The sequence below is a fragment of the Pipistrellus hanaki genome (genome assembly GCF_964339955.1).
Source record: "Pipistrellus hanaki genome assembly, chromosome: 17".
NCBI classification, from domain to species: Eukaryota; Metazoa; Chordata; class Mammalia; order Chiroptera; family Vespertilionidae; genus Pipistrellus; species Pipistrellus hanaki.
The window spans coordinates 43,976,058-44,000,820 of NC_140519.1; the positions used below are offsets into that span (position 1 = coordinate 43,976,058).

At 40.6% G+C, this 24,763-nt stretch overlaps 1 long non-coding RNA gene across 1 annotated transcript in view; it reads left to right on the forward strand.

Annotated features, from left to right (window-relative positions):
* LOC311612058 overlaps nucleotides 1–12,829 on the forward strand; it is a 61,840-nt gene extending 49,011 nt beyond the window's left edge. The window contains exon 3 of the long non-coding RNA XR_014793215.1: nucleotides 12,750–12,829. This is a non-coding gene — a long non-coding RNA (uncharacterized lncRNA). The remainder of the gene's footprint in view (nucleotides 1–12,749) is intronic.
* Nucleotides 12,830–24,763: the final 11,934 nt, after the last annotated feature.

Genomic DNA, 24,763 nt, shown 5'->3' on the forward strand with positions numbered 1-24,763 from the left:
AGCCAAAGGGAGACCTGCAGAGACCAAGATATGAAAAGGTCCTGGCATTATGATGAGTAACATTACCCAGGGTTTTGCCAACCAGGGAACCTCCCTTGATCTTTGAAGTTCATCGTTTTGGTTTTTTTTTTGTTTTTTTTGTTGTTGTTGTTTTTTAATACTACAAGATGAGGCAAGTGTTCCACGCCTGGCCACGGATGGGCCTCTGAGCCACAGAGAGCCTCCGGGCAGCGGGCACGGAGTGGCCAGGCCCCACAGAGAGCTACTGGTGCGCGGATTCGTGCACAGGGCTACTAGCCACTTTATGAAAAGATCGAACTCATGGAAGCTGTTGGAAGAGGCTGTCCTGCAGGAGGGTTTATGTAAGCATATTGTTGCTCTGACAAAAGCCACAGAAAGCTAACTGCTCAGAGCTCCTGTGTTCAGGGTCTCCAAGGAGTAGCAACAGGAGAACATAGAAACTTTGGGTCTCGCCAAACTTCAAGTTGCTTTTTAGCCATAGATTGGGAGTTGTCACTTCAGCAAATTAACTTTCTTAAAAGCATTGTCTTTGTCTCACTGGTCATTTGGTGTAAAGCTCTACAGTCATTCTCACCAAATAGGCCATCACCAGACTGAGAGATGGAATGAGGGTTTGCAGAAATTCTTGGAAAGGCTAATAGTCTGAGAAAGAAACGTGTAACAGCAATAAATCTGGGACAAATTTCATTGAAAAGAAAACAAAACAAAACCCAGAGCCATGGAGACTGGATAAGCCAAAAACAAAAAATAAAAAATAAAATAATGAATATGTCGGCATGCAGCTCAGGGAAAAGATTTAGACAGTGAAGTTGGATCTCTAATCTCCAATCTTAAGGCTTCCTCAGGTCCACTCTAAAAATTAACAATAATAATGGAGACACAGATGACTGGAGAGCATCCTTCATCCAGTGGAGCAGAAGATGAACCCACAATTTGATCTTTCCAGGAACCATGGCCTTTGAGAGTCCATTAAGCCATGAAGCATGGGGTTAATAAGAGGTTTTCTTCACCTCACCTTGGGGTTTATTTCTCACATTTTTGTGTTTGAATATTTACTACCACACTGTAGACATGTTTGAGATATTTTTCTTCTCAATCTCTGCCTCATTTTCATTCAACACTACAGTTTGCCTTCCCCCAGTGCATATAATTATCACCTCTCCACTCTAATTAGCTTCCAAGCTGCCTATATTGTCCCCCTCACTTTTATGATATTGGCTCTATATATTTTGATTTCTTAATTAGCTTTTGATTTATCCCATTTTACAATGTGTTGCCAAATGCCCCTTCTTCTTCTTCTTCTTCTTCTTCTTCTTCTTCTTCTTCTTCTTCTTCTTCTTCTTCTTCTTCTTCTTTTTCTTTTATATACTTTTAGGGCTGCTTTACTACCCTGTTTCCCCAAAAATAAGACAGTGTCTTGTATTAATTTTTTCTCCCAAAGTTGCGCTTGGTCTTATTTTCGGAGGATGTCCTATTTTCGGGGAAACACGGTAGATACTTTTTTTTTTTCTTAGTATGTCCTTTTTAAAAACTAGTTTCTTACTCAACCTAGCTCAAATTTGTCCATGATGCAAAATATTACATCTTCAGGGGAAAAACAACAACAACTTTACTGAGTATGTTTCAAGCTGTAGCGGTGCACAACCCACTATCAGATCATCTTTTTTTTTTTAAGATTTATTATTTTTCACTTGATATTCCTGGACTTTGCCTCGGATGACAGTCACTTTCTATCGAGGGTAGCAAACTTTTCCTTGCAAAGTCTCATTTGTGATCGCATGTAATGCCTTAAAGACGGGAGGAGACAGACATCTGAAAAGTGTGATTTCTTAACAGACTGTTTACGTACTAATGTGTAAAATGTCCCAGAAATCTGCTCTCCCGGCTCTGTTGCCCGCGGGGGCTGAGACTACCAGCAGCTCCATATGCTGGTAGTTGTCTCATCACGTTGCCTTGCTTGTCTGCTTTCATTGACTGTCACTCAGTAAGAGAGTCCATCAAACTCCTAAAAATGTGAAAGTAGTTCTTTTCCTGATGATTCTTACAATGTTTTAAAGTTCAATTTACTCCTGCCAGTTCATTGCACGTAGCAAGGATGTATAGGGACGCCTCTAGATGTTTAAGTGAATGGAGTACTTAAAAATGAGAGGGATAGCCGAAACCGGTTTGGCTCAGTGGATAAAGCATCAGCCTGCAGACAGAAGGGTCCCAGGTTCGATTCCGGTCAAGAGCATGTACCTTGGTTTCGGACATAATCCTGATAGGGAGTGTGCAGGAGGCAGCCGATCAATGTTTCTCTCTCATCGATGTTTCTAACTCTCCCTCTCCCTCTCTGTAAAAAATCAATAAGATATATATATTTTTAAAATGAGAAGGATACATGTGGAAATATAAAATGCTCAAAGCTTTGCCCTTGTGATATCCATTGCAGTCTTTATTCCATTGCTATTTTCACTTGACTCTCGACTACTGAAATTCTGAATTTAAGGGCCCTGATTAAAATAAAATGAGTGGTTCTGTTTTAAGGTGGCATTAGAAGGAATTGCCTTTAGTTTGCTTGCATGTAGAGGATTGTATGCTAAAGAATTTGGAAAGTTTGAGCAGATAATACACAGGTGAATTTTTTTTGTGTACGTCTCTAACTCAGCCAAGCTGCTTAAATAATCTTTTCCACTATTGCCACATCTGTAAAGTGGAGGTAATGAAAATATTTATCTCACATGATTGGGATGAGGATTGGATGAGATGACGCGCATCCTAGTGGCTGCTGCATAGGAAATATCCAGTAAATGATAGTTTTAATTATTATTTGACTGAATAGATTGCATCAGCTTGTACTTAAGCCCTAAGTAAGTACGTTGTGTCTCCTACATTGTAGGAATGCCAAGCTCGCCAGGTGCCAAGGTAGCTCCGTAGGTGGTAACAAATGTACCTCTCTAGTGGGCGATGTTGATAATGGAGGAAGCGGGACATGAGGAGGGCAAAGATTATATGGGAAATCTCTATTATTTTCCCTTCAAGTTTCCTACAAACCCTAACCTGCGCTGAACGAATTAAGTCTTTATGCAAAATTTAAAAAATCACAAGTCAGGAATTCAGCCATTTTCCCAGACCATCTGCCTTAGAGGGATGTACAATCAAGACTCAGCATCCCCTGCTTCTCAGGGTCATAAGCTATTTGGCTGAACTTCATTCTTAACAGGAAAAAAAAAGTCTTTGTAGATAAATTCTCTAAAATTATTTTAGGACAGTACCTTTTTGTTGTTGTTAATCCTCGCCAGAGAATACTAGTTTTTCCATTGATTTTTTTTTTCCTTCTTTTTAGAGAATAATGGAGACAAGGGAGAAGGGGAGACAGAAACATCGATGTAAGAAAGACACCTCAATTGGTTGTCTCCCACACATGCCCTCCCACAGGGCCAGGGATTGAGGCTGCAGCCTAGTTATGTGCACTTGACTGGAATTGAACCCAAGACACTTCAGTCCACAAGCTGACACTCTATCCATTGAGCCAAACTGGCTAGGGTGGGCAGTAAAATTTTTATGTGAATTATATGTAAATTAGAAATAATAAAAAAATAACAACAAACAGGTAAGTGTTGCCAACATAATGGGATCTTGAAAATAAAGAGAAATGTCTGTGAAAGGGAAATAAACGAAAGAATGTGAGCTTTCTTGTCTCTGTTCTTGTTCATTTTGTTTGCTAGTATAATTTTCAGAGGCAAAATCATGACATACAGAATGAACACATATCACCTTCTGTTAAATTTAGTAATTAGTGGAGAAACTAAAATATTTAAAGGTAGTTCAAAATATGTTTTTTGAGACACTAGTACATATAGGCAAATTAACAAAGAAATGTTTTCGATAAATTGCTACATTAGATATAAAACTGGTTAGTGTCCAATAAACCAAAAATGGCCCCAGTTAGTTTGGCTCAGTGGAAAGAGTGTCTGCCTGTAGACTGAAGGGTCCTGGGTTCAATTCTGATCAAAGGCACATGCCTGGGTTACAGGCTAGATCCCCAGTTCAGGGTGTGCAGATGGCAATCAATCAGTGATTCTCTCTCATCATTGATGTTTCTCTCTCTCTCTCTCTCTCACTCTCCCTTCTTCTCTAAAATCAATAAAAAATATATTTCTTAAAAAGCCAATAATGGAAACATTTGAGGTTTTTATTTTAATGGATTCATCTTATTTAAATCTCTCCCCTCCCCTGAAAAAGTCTAAAAGTCTCTACCCATGGTGTTGAATATTCCCCAGTCAATAGAACATCAAGCCAAGTACTGTAATGGAAGATCACCCAGCATCTCATTTGCCTCGTTTCAAATTTTGAATGTTTTTTTCTAAGATTATTGTCATGCATGCTTTTTTTTTTTTTAATGTATGCATCTTTTAACCACATGTTTTTACTAATAACAAAGCAATAACTTTCCTTTGCCATCAGTGTGAAGATACTGTTCATACAAAAATAACCATGATCCCTGAAATTCTCAGTGATTGCTTTTTCTTTTTTTTAATATATTTTATTGATTTTACACAGAGAGGAATTGAGAGGGACAGAGAGTTAGAAACATTGATGAGAGAGAAACATCGACCAGCTGCCTCTTGCACACCCCCCACTGGGGATGTGCCCGCAACCAAGGTACATGCCCTTGACAGGAATCGAACCTGGGACCTTTCAGTCCGCAGGCCGATGCTCTATCCACTGAGCCAAACCAGTCCCGGCAGAGATTGCTTTTTTGAAAATGCTAGGCTGTTGCTGAGCACTTTATCCAGAAATCAAATCAACTTCCTAAGTCACACTCATCCAGTCATCTTTGCTGACAGTCCAAAGTTGTTCTTAATTAATTCCAAACTGGAAAACATGTAAAACGTTTTCCAGTAATCACAGATTCATTTAGATAAAAATTTGTGTGCTATTTTACGTTATCCTATATAATAAAAGGGTAATATGCAAATTGACCCTAAGGTGAAATGACTGGAATGACCAGTCACTATGACACGCACTGACCACCAGGGGGCAGACGCTCAATGCAGGAGCTGCCCCTTGGTAGTCAATGCGCTCCCACAGGGGGAGCTCTGTTCAGCCACAAGCTGGGCTGATGGCTGAGACCACAGTGGCAATCGAGGGAGCATCTCCTGCTTCCTCAGAAGCGCTAAGGATGTTTGATGCCAGCTTAGCCTGATCCCTGGGGAGCGGGTCTAAGCTGGCAGTTGGCATCCCCCAAGGGGTCCTGGACTGGGACTGCAAGAGGGTGCAGGCTTGGCTGAGGGACCCCCCCACTCCCGGAGTGCATGAATTTTTGTCCACTGGGCCTCTAGTACTTATATAAGTACATAGGTATTATACTTTTTATAAAGCAATATGTATAAAAAGAGAATCCAAGAATAAGGTTTGAAAAATATAGCTTTTGTAAGTAGTTTGATAATATAATATCCTAAATGGTAAAATTAACCCTGACAGTCACAAACGGAGCTCAAAACCCAAATTAGGGCAATTACATTCACGTGGCCTACTGATACCGATTTACATGTGTACTTTTACTACACACATTAGACTGCCATAGAGTTATAGGGAGATGGTGATTATATTCATGAAGAGACTTCTTTGTATAATAAATTTTCCCCAAACTTATAAATTGTGATTCAATTTTACAGGGTTCAATTTATTCAGAATGATCAATTATCACTTTTATTATTCATAGCCATCTTTATCGGTGCATCTGTATATATCCCATGTCACAATGAAATAATAAAATGTACTTGGCAAGCTTTAGGAATAACCTGCTGTCCAAGTTTACATCACAATGAAATGAATTGTTAAAGTACCCGATGGACCTTTAAGATGAATCCATAGCAGTAAAAAGCAAGTTTCATTTTTTTTTCAATCTTATGAAAGTGTCCTCATTAATTGCCTTATTGTAGATCACTAAAGAACTAAACTGTTTTCCATCTTCCTTCTAGGGTCTGTATTGTGAGCTTCAAATGAAGCTCTTCTTTCTGTCTGACACTTGGACTTGCTAAATTGTTTTATTTTTGAGTACGAATCTTGATGTCCTCTCATTAGGTCTAGGGCAAAACATCAAAAAAAGACTGTTGATTTACCCTCAAGAGGTTTATATTCAAATAGCCTCAGCATCCTTGTGTGTTTTGTGGCTTCTTCAATGAGTTTTCATTACCTCCTGTTGGAATTTAGGGTTTAAACAAATACAGCAATTACGTCATTATGGTATACTATATATATTTTTTTGTTTGTTTGTTTTGTAGTATGTCCATTTGTTCAGAAGCCCTCCCCCCCGTATTGTCATTTATATACGTCACTAGTGGCTCAATGCCCAACATTCATGCAAGAGTAGGCCTTCCTTCCCACTGCGGCTGGCACTGGCTTGCCTCTGGCACCAGGGACCTGGGCTTCTCTCCTACCACCAGCAGGCGCCTGGGACCCACGCAGCCCTGGCTTTGTCCAGAAGGTCGTCCAGAAGGACATCTGGTCTAATTAGCATATTAGGCTTTTATTATTATAGATACTGTACCCAGGAATAATGGAAACCCCAATTTCAAAGGATACATCTGGTCTATATAATTAAACACTGCAATGAGGCATGTGTTTTCAACTATGTCCATTCCAGATTTCCCTGAATGCTAGAAGTTGCATGAACATTTTAAATTGCATAGTTCCCGAAACCACTCACAAATAAATGCCAGCTATGCATACTGGGTCAGGAAAGGGGAAAAAGGCACCATCATCTATTTTCCATTCCCAGCACCTGTTTCAAAATGATTAGCTTTGCTCCCCTTCCTCAAAAGTCCAATTAGGACAAAGACCCACCCCTTGGAAGACCTGGAATGAATCACAATTATCTGAAGCGTAATGTTAACGGCTCTCAAGTAGAGAATGAGTCCCAATGCTTTGACTCTCAGGGCCTGACTCTCAGGAGAGGCTTAGACACGGGCACAGCCTGTGAGAAGGAACAATCCTCCCAGGATTCCTTGTGCCTTCCCTTCGGTGCACATGTTCTCTCAGTTCAGGGTGAGGTTCAATCCCCTGAACTTGGGTGCAACATACTGGGGGGTTCAGACACAGTATATTAAGGAAGCACGTGAAAGTTTTTGACGTGGCATTTTAAAACCTTGGCTGATTTCTTTATTAATCTAGTCCAGGTACCTAGAACACTGCCTGGCACATACAACCATTTTTTAAAAAACCTTTATTTAGCTGAAACCGGTTTGGCTCAATGGATAAAGCATCGGCTTGGGGACTGAAGGGTCCCAGGTTCGATTCCGGTCAAGGGTATGTACCTTGGTTGCGGGCATATCCCCAGTAGGGGGTGTGCAAGAGGCAGCTGATCGATGACTCTCTCTCATCGATGTTTCTAACTATCTCTCTCGCTTCCTCTCTGTAAAAAATCAATAAAATATATTTTTTTTTTAAAAAACTTTATTTATTTATTTGTTTATTTATTTATTTTATTGATTAAGGTATCACATATTTGTCCTCAACCCCCCATTCCAATCCCCCATGTTTCCCCACTCATGCCCCCACCCTTCTATTGTCTTTGACCACTGGTCAGGCATTTAATAACTGATTATCAACTGAGTGAATGAATGAGCAAAGATTTATGAAACCATTAGGAAGAGGTAATGAACATGTTAAACAAGAGAGGAAAACCAGCATTGGTTGGACTTAAAGGGAAAGACTTCACGAAGAACGGAGGCATCGCGATGGTCTTTAGCTGGTTTGCTGGGACTGAGGAGCCAGAAGCATCATCAGGTTGGCTCCTGAGTGTGAATGGCTCTGCAGAGCACTCTGGGATTATAGTCACAGACGTCACTCCTCTTAGTCCCCCAACAACCCTTTAGAGCACATGTGTCAAACACAAGGCCCGCGGGCCAAATCCAGCCCGCCAGGCCTTGCAATGTGGCCCGCACCGCGCTGTCATCACTGCACTCCGCTGTCAGTTTATGACATTGTCAGTTTATGACTGTTCAGTAAACCATTCGGCCCGCGATTTAGGCTGGATTTTAGATTTTGGCCCCTTCTCTGATTGAGTTCGACACCCCTACTTTAGAGTAAGAATTATACCGGTTACATTTATTTTTTAATTTATTGGGGTGACAGTGGGTAACAAAATTACACAGGCTTCAGGGTCACACGTCTATAAGACATCCTCCGGGCGCTGTACTGTGCGTTCATCACTCCAAGTCTCTGCCCATCACCATTTAGTGCCCCTATACCTTCCCCGGCCTCCCTCCACTCCTCTCCCTCCAGCAATCAGCACACTGCTGTCAGTGTCCACTGGTTGTTTTTTGTTTTTTTTTCTTTCCCTTTTCTGCATAATCCTTCCATGCCACCCGCCACCAAGAGGCCCCACCCTCTATAGCTGCCATCCTGCCCACTCTGTGTGTGTCTGTCACTATTGGGCTCATGAGTTCATTTTATTAGATTCCCCATAGGGGTGATTTCATATGGTACTTGTCTTTCTTTGATTGGCTATTTCACTTGGCAAAAGGCTCTCTGGCTCATTCGTGCTGTTGCAAAGGGTAGCAGTGTTCCGCTGGGTAAATGTACCACAGTGTTTTGATCCGCTCACCTACATAGGGACCTTGGGACTGTGTCCAGATGCTGGTGATGGTCAATAAGGCCGCCATGGGCACAGAGGTCCACATATCCTTTTGAATCGGTGTTTTGGGTTCCTGTGGATAGATTCCCAGAAGTGGAGTCCCAGTGTAATCAGGGACTTCCTGGGAATTAGAATGCTAGTTTGTATAACTGGGTGGCTGGGAAGTGGTGCATTGCATGATTGAGTTTTTCTAAAAAACAAAAACAAACGTACAAAAAAACACCCAGAAGATAAAAAACAACCATTTCTCTGTCTGCATCTCTCACCCGTACAGACTTCCATCCCCCTTTTCCACCTGGGTCACCTTCGTTCCCATTTCCCGATCTTGTCCACCCCACCCCCAGCCTAAAGACCATCCGTAGTGTCCAGAGGCCTTAGGAATGATATTCAACTGGACAGATTTATTTCTAAGGTCCATTAATACTCTGGGTATTGGCTAATATGTTTGTCTGATCTTGCATTTGAAGGCATTTCCCTTATATTGAATTCCCAAATTGTTTTACATTCTCCATTAGAATCATTTGGGATATTTAAAAATGTATGAAGGTTTGATGTGTCTTGATGTGAGTCTGTCAGTCTCTGCCAATGATGGCAGGCAGAAGCGCTGGTGATGAGGATGAGGGTTACAGCTGGACCTAAGTAGCACACTGTATCTTCAATGGCCCGCGTGATCTCTTAACATGGTTCTAATTTAATGCTTTTATCAGCTAGTTCGGTTTCCCATCCAGACGGTATTGTTTTCCTTCAGTGCAATGAGTGGGTGGGATAAAACGGAGAAGCAGGATAAGAAAAACCATTTCTAAGCGTAAACCTACCAGCTCTTTGAAATGTGCGCTACAGATGAGTTTGAACCTTGACCAAAGGTATTTTAAAAAAAACACATACCCATAAATTATTTTTTAAAAGGTTATTTTTCCTCTAAATTTGTACAGAATATAGTCTTCCTTTAGGAAACATCCAGAACAGCTCCATCAAAAGAGAGGTGGTAGGAGTTCAGAAGTCTATTCTGAAACTCAAATAATGAGCCATTCTGGCTGCCACGTTCTTCACTCTGATTTTGAATTATAACCATAAAAAACTAGAGTGGACCAATTCAAAAAAACTGACATCTGTGAGCTTTTCTTTAGAGGGAAATATATATATATATATATTCCGTAGGGTGTGTTTTATTTTTCTTTCCACTGCAGTGTGAGGCCAAAACTCTTACAAGGCCATTTCCTATTCCCCAAACCACGCAATGCTGTTGGTAACAATTGGCTCTCCTGCCTGCTGAGATAAGTTTGCTGATGCGGGATGTTTGCATTATCCTGAAGTCCGAGGTATTTGTTTGGGGATAAATGCTTCCAATTCACCGCCCGAGCACAAAACTGCAACATGTGTGAGCCCAGTGAACATTCCGTGTAATCCCGATACAATCACGTACATGGGAACACCTCTGGCCGTCTAAGTGCAACGTCTCACATGCTAAGACACATCAGCTCTCATGTGCTTCCTAAGCTGGCTTTGTTTATGTGAGCTCAGGATGGCTTCGTAGTCGTTTCTTCTATGGCACCTGCGGACAGATTCTTGTGAACTACAGTATTGTGAGGCGGTCGTACCTTTCCTCAGGCGAGCACAGTCATTTTAAATTACTTTAAGATCGGATGGTGCATTGAAATAATTAATCCAAACCATTGAAATAAGATGCCTGCCAATTATTTTGTCATTGTTCATTTTTTCACCCTCAGGAAATCCTGAGATTGTTGTTTTTCCTGCTGGGGAAACTGAGGCTAGGTGGGCGGAGTGTTCAGGGGAATTCAGGGAGCTGAGGCAGGAGAGGACATCAGGGTTTGCCATGCTATGCAGATGCTGACCAGGGAAGGTACCCCCCACCCCCCAATCTCTCATTTTGAAGAGAGACACTTCAGCGGGTACAATACAGCTCTCAGCCATGGGTTCAGAGTATTATACTCCACAGCAGGAGGGTTTTTTTTTTTTTTCATCCTGCAGGGAAATAGGCTTCCATTATAACTCTCCACTCTCTGAAAGAACAATTTAGAACTAAATTAAGCTATTGCTCACAATTGCAAAAAATTGGATACAACATCTTCTCGTTCCTTTTGAAGATATAATGACAATACATAAAGCTTACTTGAAGTGGAACAAATGTACTCAGCAAGCTGACGGGAGCATAAATCTGTGCGTGACAACTGAAATAGAGCTATGCAGGCTGCTGCTTGTTAATCAAGAGTTTAAGTCTTGGGCTGAATAACCAAATTCTGCCGATTTTTGTTTTTTTTTAGAGATTAAATCAAACTTTAGTTTTCTCCCACAGATCTGACATTGCAATCTCCTCCTCCTCTCTCTCTCTCTCTCTCTCTCTCTCTCTCTCTCTCTCTCTCTCTCTCCTAATGTTGGCTCACTTTTAATGTAAATATACCTACGGATTATTGAACCTTCTAGAGACCCCTGCTGAGTTGATTAATTGCTAATGAATGCTAATGAGGGAGTGGGGTGAATCTACACTATGATGTATTTGAGGGATGAATGATTAGCGTTAGCTGTGGCTGGCAGGAGAGTGCTTGCCACAAGAGCAAGTCCATAAATAAGCTCAGGCATTATTTCTTTCTTAAAATGTGTGTCACAGTAAAAATGTGAAAAAAATAAAATTAAATTAGTAAAGGAAGTGGAAAGATGCACTAAAAGTTGTATGTGTTATCTACATGAAAATAAGATAGTAATTGGTTTCTAATTGATTCGATAGTAACATATGAACTCAAACATGTAATTTATTGCCTTTTCCCTTTTTTCAAATTTTTAAAAATTGATTTCAGAGAGGAAACAAAGAGAGAAAGAGAGAAACATCAATGATGAGAGAGAATCATTGATCCATTGCTTCCTGCACACCCCCTATTGGGGATCTAGCCTGCAACCCGGGCATGTGCCCTTGACCGGAATCGAACCCCTTCAGTCTGTAGGCTGACTCTCTATCCACTGAACCAACCCAGTGAGGGCCCTTTTCTCTCTCTTTCTCTTTTTAAAAAAATATATTTTATTGATTTTTTACAGAGAGGAAGGGAGAGGGATAGAAAGCCAGAAACATTGATAAGAGAGAAACATCGATCAGCTGCCTCCTGCACACCCCCTAACAGGGATGTGCCCGCAACCAAGGTACATGCCCCTGACCGGAATCGAACCTGGAACCTTATGCTCTATCCACTGAGCCAAACTGATTTCGGCCCTTTTCTCTTTTAATCTAGCTATTTGGCCTTGTTTCATGTTATCATATGCTATCAAATATTATACAAGATATTAGTATTATTTATGAATAACTAGATAAAGATTCTGCTATGTAGAGCTATATCCTATTTTGATAATCAGAATGAATCAGTTTTACAATAAAAGGTTGCTTCTAAAAGTTTTTATCTGCTTAGCATTTGTAATATTTTTATCATATGGGAGCGATTAAGTTTATAGAGTTGGATCATAGAACTGAGCTATTGTTTGACATAAGGAAGGTTGTAAAATACTAACAGGTTTTCATTTAAGTCCATTTAAAAATCAATATCCTATGCAATATCTATATCGGCAATTTTCTTTACTGAGAAGTTCTTTCAGATGGCATGTGTTATTTTTTCTCTGGTACCTAACATTTTTATTCAGAGTCACCGACTGTGTCTATTGCTTTACAACACCATGAGGACATAGACATGTAATGGCCTTAATATTAACATTATGTTGTAGACAGTCATTTGGATGATTGGGCATTTCTTTTGGAATTTGATTTGAACTTCTTTTTTCAGTATGGGCTCTGCCTTAGGCTAAGGCTTTGCTTCTATAAGTTTTCCTATTTTGTAAAATTGACCAACTTATTGTTTTGTGTTGTGTGTATTCGTGTATATGTGATAGGCTTTGCCATCTCAACATGTACCTGTGTTTAAAGGTGATAATATATCATTTCATGCTTTTTGGAAAAAGAGCTCTTCCAGATAGGACAATGCTGGTCAATGGCTATTTCGATCTTAATCCAAATCATATAGTTGAGACTCCTGATTCTGGAGAATTTTGAATAATATTTTCAGTAACTTTGCACAAACTCAGTGTCTCTGTTTTTATTATTTTTTAGATACATACTTTGAAAATGATTCGATGCTGTATAACTCCACAAATTAAGCACAGTCATGGCTAACAAAGAAAAGTAAGTAAGTACAACTTTGATTATCTTTTGCTGAGTAAATCACTTTTTCTTAGCTAGAGAAAATGCATTAGTGCATCATGCTAGTCCTTTTTGGACATCGCAGTACATTGGTTGGGCCAATATTCTCCCAGTGCAACCCAGTGAACAGAATTTCTCTTCAACGGGGTTTCAGATCTCACTGATGGCTGTCCTGTCATTTCTTCGTAACTTTGATGTCATCTGAGGAGGAAGCAAGCACAGCATTGGCTTACTCTGCGATCTTGACAGGAAGCTGACATTTGATCTCTTTTAAAGGGACATTCATTCTATGGAATTCACACCTTTCCAGCTAAGACATTTCTCCTTCTATGCTCCTTTTTAGATTTTCTCCTTGGAGTAAACAATGCGTAATGATTTCCCTTTAGATCTATCTCTGTTCTCTTCTTCTGATCGCCCGCATTCTCCCTGCCCATACCCCCAAAGAAAACTCCTGTTATCCACTGAATTGAGAACTGCGTGAGGGTATATCACATACAGAGAGGACAGGGAACTTTACTAGCAGGGACATGTGGTTAACAGTTTATTTCCTCTTCTTTCCGCTTGTCACATTCTAGGGTGTTATCGTCCCAGACGTCTCATTAGCACCTCATTATTATGCTGCTCCATATATTGTGTTTGTTTTTAAATTTCTCTGAAAAGCTCTGCTAACAAAATGTCACTATGTGAATTCCCAAGAACTTCTATTGCCGTATCATTGAAAATGTGTCTGCGCTCTCTTAGAGAAAGAGTAGTTCAGCAATTAGGGAACTAAACTGCAAAGGAGAAAAGATAAACTCTAGTCAAGGAGAAGAGTGCCCAATGAGTGATCATCACATTTATTTTCATCCTTAAGCTCTTGATAAGCCCTAATTGCTAGCAGACAGGTAGGAGGATAAATCCACAGCTCCTTGTTCTCCCAGAATGCAATTTGAATGTCCCCCATTAATTATTGGTCCAGCATTAAGTTTAATTTAGATAAACTGGCTCTTAGTAAACTGTTGCTTTCCTGACATACAGTAAAAAAAAAATCACCTGTGCAAGGCTTCCATTCAGGATGGGGATGTAAGAAAATGTGGTAAAAGCCTTCTCCCACAACCACCTCAAAGTTATAACTAAACTACAGAACAAGCCGAAACCAGTGTGGCTCAGTGGATAGAGTGTCACTGCAAACTGAAGGGTCCTGGGTTCGATTCCGGTCAAGGGCATGTACTTTGGTTGCGGGCACATCCCCAGTAGGGGGTGTGCAGGAGACAGCTGATCAATGTTTCTCTCTCATCGATGTTTCTAACTCTCTATCCCTCTCCCTTTCTCTCAGTAAAAAATAAAATATATATTTTAAAAAATAAATAAATAAATAAATAAATAAATAAATAAATAAATAAATAAATAAAACTACAGAACAACCATCACTTAGAACCGCCTGAAATCTCACTTAACAGAAGTCCTACAACCACGGTTAGAAATAAGCAGCCATGTGGAGACTGGTAGAAGAAGTGGAGATGCAGGATGGGCTGATCCACGCCCACCTGGAACAAATGAAAATCAAGAGAAATATCTCGGCTGCCGAGGTCCTCCCTCAGAAGCAAGAGATCCCAGCCCCACACCACCTGGGTTCCCGCCCAGGGTTCCAGTGCCAGGATGAGAAGTTCCCATAACTCCTTCCTGTCCAAACCGGCAGGAAAAATGGCTGAGTGGGAAAAAGGGCGGCAGCAGTCCCAGGCAGTTCCTCTTAAAGAGCCCATGCACAGGCATGCTTAGACTCCCTCCTTTTTAGCAACCAACACTGGAGCTGCAGCTCCAAAGGCGCCAGGGACATATGGGGAGGAACTGAAGTGTCTGGCATCATGGAGAGAGCTGAAGGGCCAGCTTTCTACCAGACAGAGGTGCTAGCAGAGGCCAGCCTTCCTTTTCTGATCCCTTTCCCCACTGACCTTACAAGGTGGGCACCGTAACTGAGTTTCCATCAACCTGGCTATCACTTTCAACAATAAAGATTCAAAGATAGAAAAAAAGAAAAAGAAAATTGTGCAAAGCACTACACAATTCTGTGGACCCTTGACCCCCTCACTGGTCCTATACTCACAAAAAGCAGACAGACACAAAATGTAGAGCTAAACACGCATCTGGAGGTCTTTAAATAACCTGCTCAGAGGCCCAAAAGAAGGCTATGAATAGGAAACCAGTGTCCCAGCGTCTTGTTGCTATTCCTCCGCTCCCCTCCCCTCCGCTGTACTTGTTACAGAACCTGGAAGAGATATCGCCGAATCCTACCAGGCTCACTTCTTCTTAGGGGTAGCAATGGGAGTCTTAAAAGAAGAACCACCCACGATTTCGGGACATCTGTATTTTCTGGGAAGTTACTGTAACACTCGTCTATTAATACTGTCAAAGGCCTACATTAGACCAGAGAGAACCTCGCCTCACAGATGGCACTTTTCACATGCCTTTTCCTAGAACTGATGGAGGGAAGCCATCAGCAACACTTCCTCCTCTGGAGCCAAGCTGGCTCTCGGCTAGAAGTGCGCGTTAGCACTCCAGGAAGCAGCCAGTTGAGAAGGATTCTCGCCACAGCATCATCAAGAGTAGATTGACAGGACATCTCCTCAGCAGTTTTCACACTGCAATCTGCCACCTTTGTCTCATGTAGAGGCATTCTAGTGGCAGCGATGAAGCCATTTGGCAGGATTTTATCCCCTCAAAGACTCGAGCAGCTCTTAAAGACCCCAGGATTAAAAGGAAAGACCCGGTACACGGGATAATCTGGTCTTAATCTCTCTAACTTCAGGGCGGTCCATGCCTCACACAGGGAATACTCCTTTTTAGATGGCCCTGGTCCCTCTCCCACAGAAGACTGGGTTATTTACAGAACGAATTCTGCCCTTAGAAAATGAAAACAAATTCTTTATGCCATTCAAGTTGCTCCATTGTAGTTTATAAATCTGTTGTTTAGATCATGTGCTAGAGGAGAAAACCTGAAACCTTTTTCAGTTACCTTTCCTAAAAGAATCATGAAGAGAATAATTCCAATTCCTTTTCAATTCCCTTGGTCATTTCTCTTAAATGAGACATTACTTACTATTATTTACAATAAAGACAGTAAAAAATAACAAATATACTATTGATAATAGCTTCTATTTTCCAAATGTTTATTATATCAAGCTTCACAGTAACCACTTCACAGATATTTTCTTCTTTTTAAGCCATACAAAACCTTAGGGAGTTCCTGGAAATCAGAGGGTTAAAATCTTTAAATGATTTTGAATACCATCCTCAGAGACCCAATAAAATAACACCCTCTTCACCACCATGATTTACTGTTATTAATAGTAGAATGTTTCTCATAACCCAAACATCTTACAACTATGACAGCAGTCTATGGCTCTTTGTTAAAAGTGCTACTATTGGGGATCAAGCCTGCACCCCACACATGTGCCCTCACTGGGAACCAAACCATGACCTCCTAGTTCATAGGTCGATGCTCAACCACTGAGCCACTTGTACTGAATGAGCATGTACTATATATTTTTTTAAATTCTAGCCAATATATTCTTAATTTCTGAGTCTTTCTTTTCTATTATGCCTCTCTTTTTCGACATTATCACCAAATTTATCCATTCTTCCCCCATTATTTTGAATTCTTTGTTAAGTATATTGTTTGTCTTATTTCATTTAGTCTTGTTGTTGTTTTATGGGGTTTCATTCTGTTCTTTCATTTGGAACAAATTTTGAAGTCTCTTCATTTTAGCTGTCTCTGTGTGTGTGTTTTCATGAATTAGGCAAAATGGCTACCACTCCGGGTCTTAAAAGGAATGGCCTTATATAGGAGCATGCCCTGTATAGACCATGTGAGCTGGGTTCTTTGGCAGGTCTGCTGGAGCTGGAGCTGGAGCCGGAGGAGGCATAGGCCGTGGAGAGTCCCAGGAGTACGCCAGGCCAGGATCACCTCACCTGGACAGCTGCTGCTATAGCTGTAGCAGGCACAGGCCACAAGAAGTTCTGAGGGCAAGCCACACTGAGGCTCCCTGGGCAGGCAGACTGAAGTTGGAGTGGGCTCAGGTTGTGGTTAGTCCCGCAGGCAAGCCAGGCTAGTGCTTGGAGCTGTATTTGGGGTGAGCAAACTGCATTGAGTCAACCTTGCAGGCCAATTGAACCTGTAGTTAGAGGGGACTCAGGTTATAGGGAGTCTGAGGAGCAGGTCTCACTGGGGCCCAGAGCTATAGTTGTAGCAGGTACAGGTTGCCTGAAGTCCATGGGGCAAACCACATTGGGGTCTCTTTGTCGGGCTGGTAGGAGCTATAGTTGATCTAAGCTCAGACCGTGGAGAGTCCCATGGGCCAGCCATATCAGGTCCAGAACTTTAGCTGGAGTGGGTGTGAGCCATGGGGCATATAGGGGCAAGCCATGCTGGGTCTACTTTGGCAGGCTGGTTAGAGTTGTAGATGGAGCAGGCTCAGGCTGAGGGAAGTCCTCACCAGGACCTGGAGCTTTAGCTGGAGTGGGTGCAAGGTGCAGGGGTCCTGGGGTCACACTGCACTGGGACAGGAAATGTGGCTGGAGAGAGCATGGGTTGTGAGGAGTCTTGAGGGCAAGGCATGGAGCTTGTGGTGGACCTGTCAAGAGTGGATTTTTGCCCTTTGTTCTTGCTTTATGACTAAGAGCCTATGTGCTTCAGGTCTTGAAAAATATACTATATGTTTATTGTGGCATTATTCTCAATAAGTTTATTGAGAAAAGGGAGCTGAAACAAAGAGAGAAGGATTCAGAAAAGAGATAACAAACTTAGATTCTATGTTTTCTTTTGTGTGTTTTAAAAATATATATATATTATTGATTTTTTACAGAGAGGAAGAGAGAGGGATAGAGAGCTAGAAACATCAATGAGAGAGCTGCCTCTTGCACACACCCCCACCGGGGATGCGCCTGCAACCAAATTACATGCCTTTGACCGGAATCAAACCCAGGACCTTTCAGTCCTCAGGCTGATGCTCTATCCACTGAGCCAAACCAGTTTCAGCAGATTCTATGTTTTTTAAAAAATAACTCTATCACTTTAGAAATAAAGGAAAATATCAACTATTCATGTAATGTAAATCTTACATTATTTTTGCTGGGCATAGTAATTAAAATATGTTTTATCTGCCTGGAGTTTACATTAAAGATCCTTTGGGAGCAACACATCAAAGTCAATCCTATTTAATTCTTTGTGTTTTAAATTTCCCAGGGCTCACCCTCCATTTTCTGATCAACCCCATAACAGCCATACTTCAGGGACAGCACTTCGTCTACAGAGCAGCAGCCCTTGAATGCTTTGCATTTTATTTTTAAATCCTTAATGCCCTATTCTGCATTAACCTGTCAAAATCTGATCTCAGGTAGAACATTTTCTAATCACTGATATTGTAGACATTACCAGTGGTGGTGGGGGGAAATTGAGGGAACATAATAGTTATACAATAATTTATTTTTAAAAATTGCTATTTTCAACTCAGTTTGCTGAAATACTTACTATCCTTTGCCATCAAAGAACCTGACAATGCAACCAAATATATTTTTAAATATGAAAACATCCGTGTTTTGTTATAACTGGTAGATGGTTAGAGAGATTTTGGTCTATAACACCAGGCTCCATGGTGTCTGGGGTCACAAATTATGATCTGGTTGTGGAAATAGGTGATGACAATTTTCTTGACCTTAGCAATTTCTATGCTACAGAAGAACCCAGGAATAATCAATGTGATCACACCCTTAAACTCTACCCTGCTTTCCTTGTGTGTTCCAGACTGGGGACAAGAGCATGTGTTCTTGACTAAATAACAACCAAATGCTAGATGTTTCCAAACCAAAAAGAGAAAACATTTCTCTAGCTTAAACCTAGCCTCTAGATGTAAAACTAAAGTGGTCAAGATGTTTTTCTCATGTCAGCCACAAGACTTTAATCAATAGTTCATGCTGACTTGTCCAGATATGAAGATGAATTGTTGTTTGCTAAGCATGTGCTTAAACATCCAAGCTTTTATATTGAAGTGGCATCCAAGTGATCGAAGGCAAGGGGATGAATGCGGAAACTAACATCCATTAAATATCCACCGTCTGAAGGCCTCTCCTGTGAGCTTTATATGTGCTATCTCGTCTATATTTCCAAACAACAGCCCTGCATAATAATTATTAATGTTTGACTTTTAACAATAAAAACCATGTCTCAGGTAGCATACTTAACTTACTTATAGCCATTTATGTAATTAATAGCAGAGGTAAGTTTTGAACCCATGTAACTCACACAACTTTCATTGCTGATTTTTGTTAATAGCTTTGAATCAAAACGAAAGAATTTGAAATTTCTATTTTATGAAGTTATTTGCAACATAGGAGCAAGTGTTTTCTCCTTTTGATTGAAAACGATTGCAAATAGAAAAGGTGGTGAAGGGTGAGGAGCACAGGTTTCTGTGTCTGGTTCTTGCCACTTCAATATTTTTTTATGATGTCTGTGAATTCAGTCAACTTTTCTGAATCTTGGTTCCTCATCTGTAAAATTAGCTTATTACTAATTTTTTTCACTTTGCTACTTATATTGACTATGATAATTGGAGTATGTTATAAACTATAAAGCACTACAGAAATATTTAGCATTTTATGGGTGCTCTCACTTCTTAGTGCTGTCATAACAAAGGACAAAATGGGTGGCTTTAAAAAAAAATTGTTCTCTTACAGTCCTGGATGTTGAATTCTCAAATCGAAGTCCACAGTGCCACACTCTCTCGCATTTCTAGGGCAGTATCCTTCCTTGACTCTTCTTTTCTGGGAGTCCTTGACATTTCTGTTTCTATATACATCACTAAGACATATGGCTATCTTCTTCCTGAATCTCTTCCTATTATCTTCACTGTGTATGTGTTCATCCTGGCCCAAATTCCTATTTCCATAATGATTAGGGCCTTTCATAATGGTCTTTATTTTAACTTGGTTACCATTGTAAAGAACCTATTTCCAAATATGATTACACTCTTTTGAAGGGAGAGAATTTAAGCCATATAATGGAGTAGTGCTAAAAGACATAGTAAAAGGAACGAAAAAGTAATGTGAGACTAGGTGAAACTCTATGCATATCTCAATATCAGAACAATAATAAAAATTCCCATATAAAATATCTTATTGATGATCAGGGTCCCATTGACAGACTATCTGTTCAGTGCCTGAAAGCTGGCAGGATTAATCAGACTGACTGATCAAATGATAAGGAGTTGGAAGCCTCTGAAGACCCCAAAGTTCTTCCAGATGCATCTGTAAAGATGTAAAAATATACATGTGTCCTTGTACTCATCACAAAGCATCTGAATGAGAGGAGCTAAGATAAGACCTATGAATTGGTTTTAAAAGCTTCACATGTATCAGCAGATGAGTGGATTAAAAAAAAGGTGGTACATCTACACAATGGAATACTACACTGCTATACAAAAAAGGAACTTTTACCATTTGCAACAGCATGGATGGATCTGAAGAGTATTATGCTAAGCGAAATAAGCCAGTTGGAGAAAGATAAAATATCACATGATCTCACTCATATGTGGGATATAATGAACAGTATATACTGATGAATTAAAATAGATCCAGAGACAAAGAAACACAGAACAGACCGTCCAAGCTCAGAGAGAAGGCGTTGGGGGGGGGGGGGCGCAAAAGGGATCAACCAAAGGACTTTTATGCATGCATATTAGCATAACCAATGGACATGGACACTGAGGCGGTGGGGGTTTGTCCTGGGGGTGGGAATGGTGGTGGGAGGAGGGGCTGGTCAACCGAGGAAAAAGGAGACATGTGTAATATTTAAACAATAATTTTTTAAAAAAAACCTCTACATGTGATAAACACTCCCGGGTTCGAACCATCCAAGATCTGCGGAACTGTACAAGAATCAGCCCTCATTTTGAAAGGGCTTACAATGAAAAGCTGGAGCAGCCCCATAGAAGGCAAGGTTCCCCAGGCTCTGTGGCGCTGTCCATGGTGCTGAGCTAGCTCCTGCTGAAGCACCCCGCGGAGAGGCGGCCTGCTTATGGATTCTGTTGAGGTCTGTGTACTGACAGGAACGTTTTGTTGGCATTCACCACGACAGATTTCCCTGACCATTTTTGCTGTTCATCCCAAGCTGGGTTATGTCCAGATAGCATTTACCACGGAAGAGAGTTGGAATTAATTTAAGTGTGATAGCAAGGCGTTAAAGTGAATATATTGCTAAAAATCAGAATGTCTGTGTACATAACCTCAGTGTAAACAAAAGGGAGGGTACACAAAGGTTACATGTGAATACATAATAACAATTATACACCTGGGTCACAATCTCAGGGCAGGGGCTAAAAGAGATACAGTTTTAAAAGTCCATTGATTTTTTAAAAAATATATATTTTTATTTTTTTACAGAGAAGAAGGGAGAAGGATAGTTAGAAACATTGATGAGAGAGAAACATTGATTAGTTGCCTCCTGCATACCTCCCACTAGGGTACATATCCCTGAACCGGAATTGAACCTGGGGCCTTTCAGTCTGGCCGACTCTCTATCCACTGAGCCAAACCCTGTAGGGCCATTGAATTATTTTGATATACACCACCAATTAGTAGTAAGAAAGGTTTCCTTAACAATAAATGACTGCAGACTATAGCTCCAGCTTTCCTAGAATTTGATGCTTGCCCTTTTAGTGTCAAAACTTATTTTTTAGCCCTAGCCAGGTTGGCTCAGTGAACAGAGTGTCAGCCCACAGACTGAAAGGTCTCAGGTTCAATTCCAATCAAGGGCACGTACCCTGGTTGCAGGCTTGATCCCTGGCCCTGGTTGAGGCACATATTGGAGGTAACCAAATGATGTGTCTATTTCACATCAATGTTCTCTCTGTGCATCTCTTCCCCATTCCTTCCACTCTCTCTAAAAATCAATGGGAAAAATACCTTCAGGGGAGGATAACAAAAACAAACAAAACATGTTATTTTCTAAGTAGGAATGAGGTTCCCCTGGGAGTTTTTCAGCAAAGAGATGCATGAGCACTCATTTTACTTCCCTTTTCTGGTTTCGTTTTGTTTTTATGAGAAATTTGATAGACATGTTTGGTTTGAGCTTTTGGGTTGTTAGAGAGAAGAAAGAATAAAAATAGCTGAACGATATTTGCTACTTCAGAGCCGGGAGATGATTTCTGCATGGTGTTCATCTTCCCTTACTTATCAGGCAAAGACTCACCTGTCATGTTATTTTTGGAAGCACGATTTCAACAGTGATCGTAAAATTAAATGTCATATCATTGTATATTAAAGCACACAACTTGGTAACAAATGTTAGCGCATAGTGAAGCCAAGGAGGCTTAAGTCTCAAACCCTGAACTCTGTTCTTGGGTGCCATGAAGATAGGGAATGATTTGAACCTTTTAAAAAATGTATTCATTGGCACCCCTGTTAAACTGCTTAAATAATTGCAGGCATAGTAAGAAGCTAACTTATATCAAAATACCCCAGCTAACCACTCTGCAGCATTAGCAGACCATTTGCAGTTTTACAAAGAGCTACAGCTGTTGCTGCATTGACAAGGAGTCTTGTTTAGGGAACATCAGCCCCAGTCGGTTGAGAGCAGAAGAAAGAAGGCGTCATTAGCCACGTGGCTCTGACTTGCCTGAGAAGGCCATCTGAAAGAGATACCGGAGCCCGGATTCTGAAATCCCATTCCTTCTCAGTTTCAGGAATACCAAAATATGGTATTACCCCTGCATTGGAAAAGCCATCTAAAAATGATACCCTTACATTCCAAACACAATCAGCTCTAGCTCCGGTATTTTCTCAAGGCATCTATTCGAAGGTGTGAAGGCATTGAATCTTGCTGGTCGTGACAAATTCTTCCAAGCTGTTAGAGCAGATGTTTTTGCCTCACCACCTTTCACCTCCTTCACTCTTGACTGAGTTTTAAGCTTATGCAAACATAGTTAAAATGACGAGCTCTGTTTGCTGGTTGGCAGTTTTATCCATTCCCTGTAAAAGGTGCCAAACTGGGTCTCCGGAAAAACCTGTTATTTGGTACAACAGTTTCCCAGATGAATCCAATGTGCAATAAATAAACGAGGACTACTTAGGTACAGAAATTGGTATTTTGGCACAATCTTATCAAATTACTTGTTTTGTATGCCTTTTGTATACAGGCCATGATTTTCGAAGGGTTGAACACGGGAAGTGTAGCATTCTCATTCCGTGGGGTCTTGTAAATCTGTCAAATATGATTGGACTGAAAAACCTGTAATCAAAAGCGAGTGTTGACCTAACTAACATTTTCTCTATCCCCTTTCCTTAGGGAAGTAAAAGGGGAATAAATAGATGTACATGGTAACAATGTGTTACTCCCCCCTCCCCCCTCTTTTTACCTCAATTTGGGAAGGTGCTCAAGATATTTATATTTAGTTCTCTTTGAAATCTGTTTCTTTCCACCCAAATTAGCTGTTTTCTCTGAAGAGCAGTCTGAAAAAGAAATATTGTTGAATAATTCTTTTCCAAGCCTATACATTCTTGGAGCTAGCGCTGCCTAAAGCCGGGGGTGATTTACACTCCTGTTTATTCCAAGAGCTTTATAGTTTACCATTAGTCTCCTCAGACCCCAGAGCATTTCCTAGGCAACAGCTCCACTGACTGAGCACACAGATAATTTAATCACATTCAAGCTAATGGGTATTTAAGAACAGGAACGTTTTTGTTAGAAATACCAATTTTAGATAAAATTGGGGAGAGAAGCCAACAGTAGTAGCGCTTGTTATGTATTGCTTGTTTTCCTGTTACATTTCATGCTCTCTAATTTCTTCTCTCAAAGTAAATCAGAAGCCATCATTATAAATAATTAATGTTTCCCTTGGGCAATGCTAAATCTAGCCATCATCGGAGGATCCAAACATGCAATAGAATCTAATAAATCATATGCCTCAATAGTATTACTAAATCAAAGCCAAAGAGAAATCTCATTGGATACAGTCCTCAGGAAGATATATGATATGAGTTGATGGATTCGAAAGAAGGAAGAATTGATGGATTTTTTTTTCTTGTATGGATTTCCACACTGAGACTCACTAATGCAAATTCTTTTCATCGCGCAGCAATTAAAAATCTATACGGCCCTCTATTTTTTATTTAAATAGGTAGCATATTCCGTATGACTTCTGTAGCGCATGATAATTTTGCATATAGAAAATTGCAATATACGTCATATTCAGGTTAGGGGATTTGTCCCAGAGAAAGCTAGCTAAAATGAATCTAATAGTATCCTTTTTTCTTGACAGAGATCCTTCCTCTATGTCTTGTGTCTGACCTGCACTTTTCATTCTGAAGGAACGACTGATTGATGTAAGGAAAGAACAGCAAAGGCATTACCATAACTTCACACACACACACACACACACACACACACACACACACACACACACTGTTTGTACTGAGGAGCAAATTACTAACATGTTTTCTGGTTAAATCAAATCCTGGGCAGCTAGAGTTATAAAAAGGATAATCGAGTTTCTATAAAAGGCAATAAATACAAATCTCTGTTAGGGCTGATTGAAGATGACAGTTCTTCAACACCTATATTTGGTTTATTTCTGCCTCCACACCCACCTCTTCCCTGCAATTACATGCAGCAGATGCTTTGCTTTGCATTCAGGATGGGTGAGGGCAGTTCTGTCAGAGGTTTCCTGTTAAGTGAGAAATAATTGGCTGCAGCTTTATGTTGTAGAGGGAGTTGGAGGGAGATTTTAAAGCTTTTGTGAATCTTTGTTAAACCTTCCACGTATTTAACATGAGTAAGTATGTAATTACAGATGAAATCTGTAGTGCCTGCTATTTAAGAGCCTAGGTTTCATTCAGTCGTCCATCTATCCAACCATCTACCCATCCACAGGCCCATCCACCCATCCATCTACCCA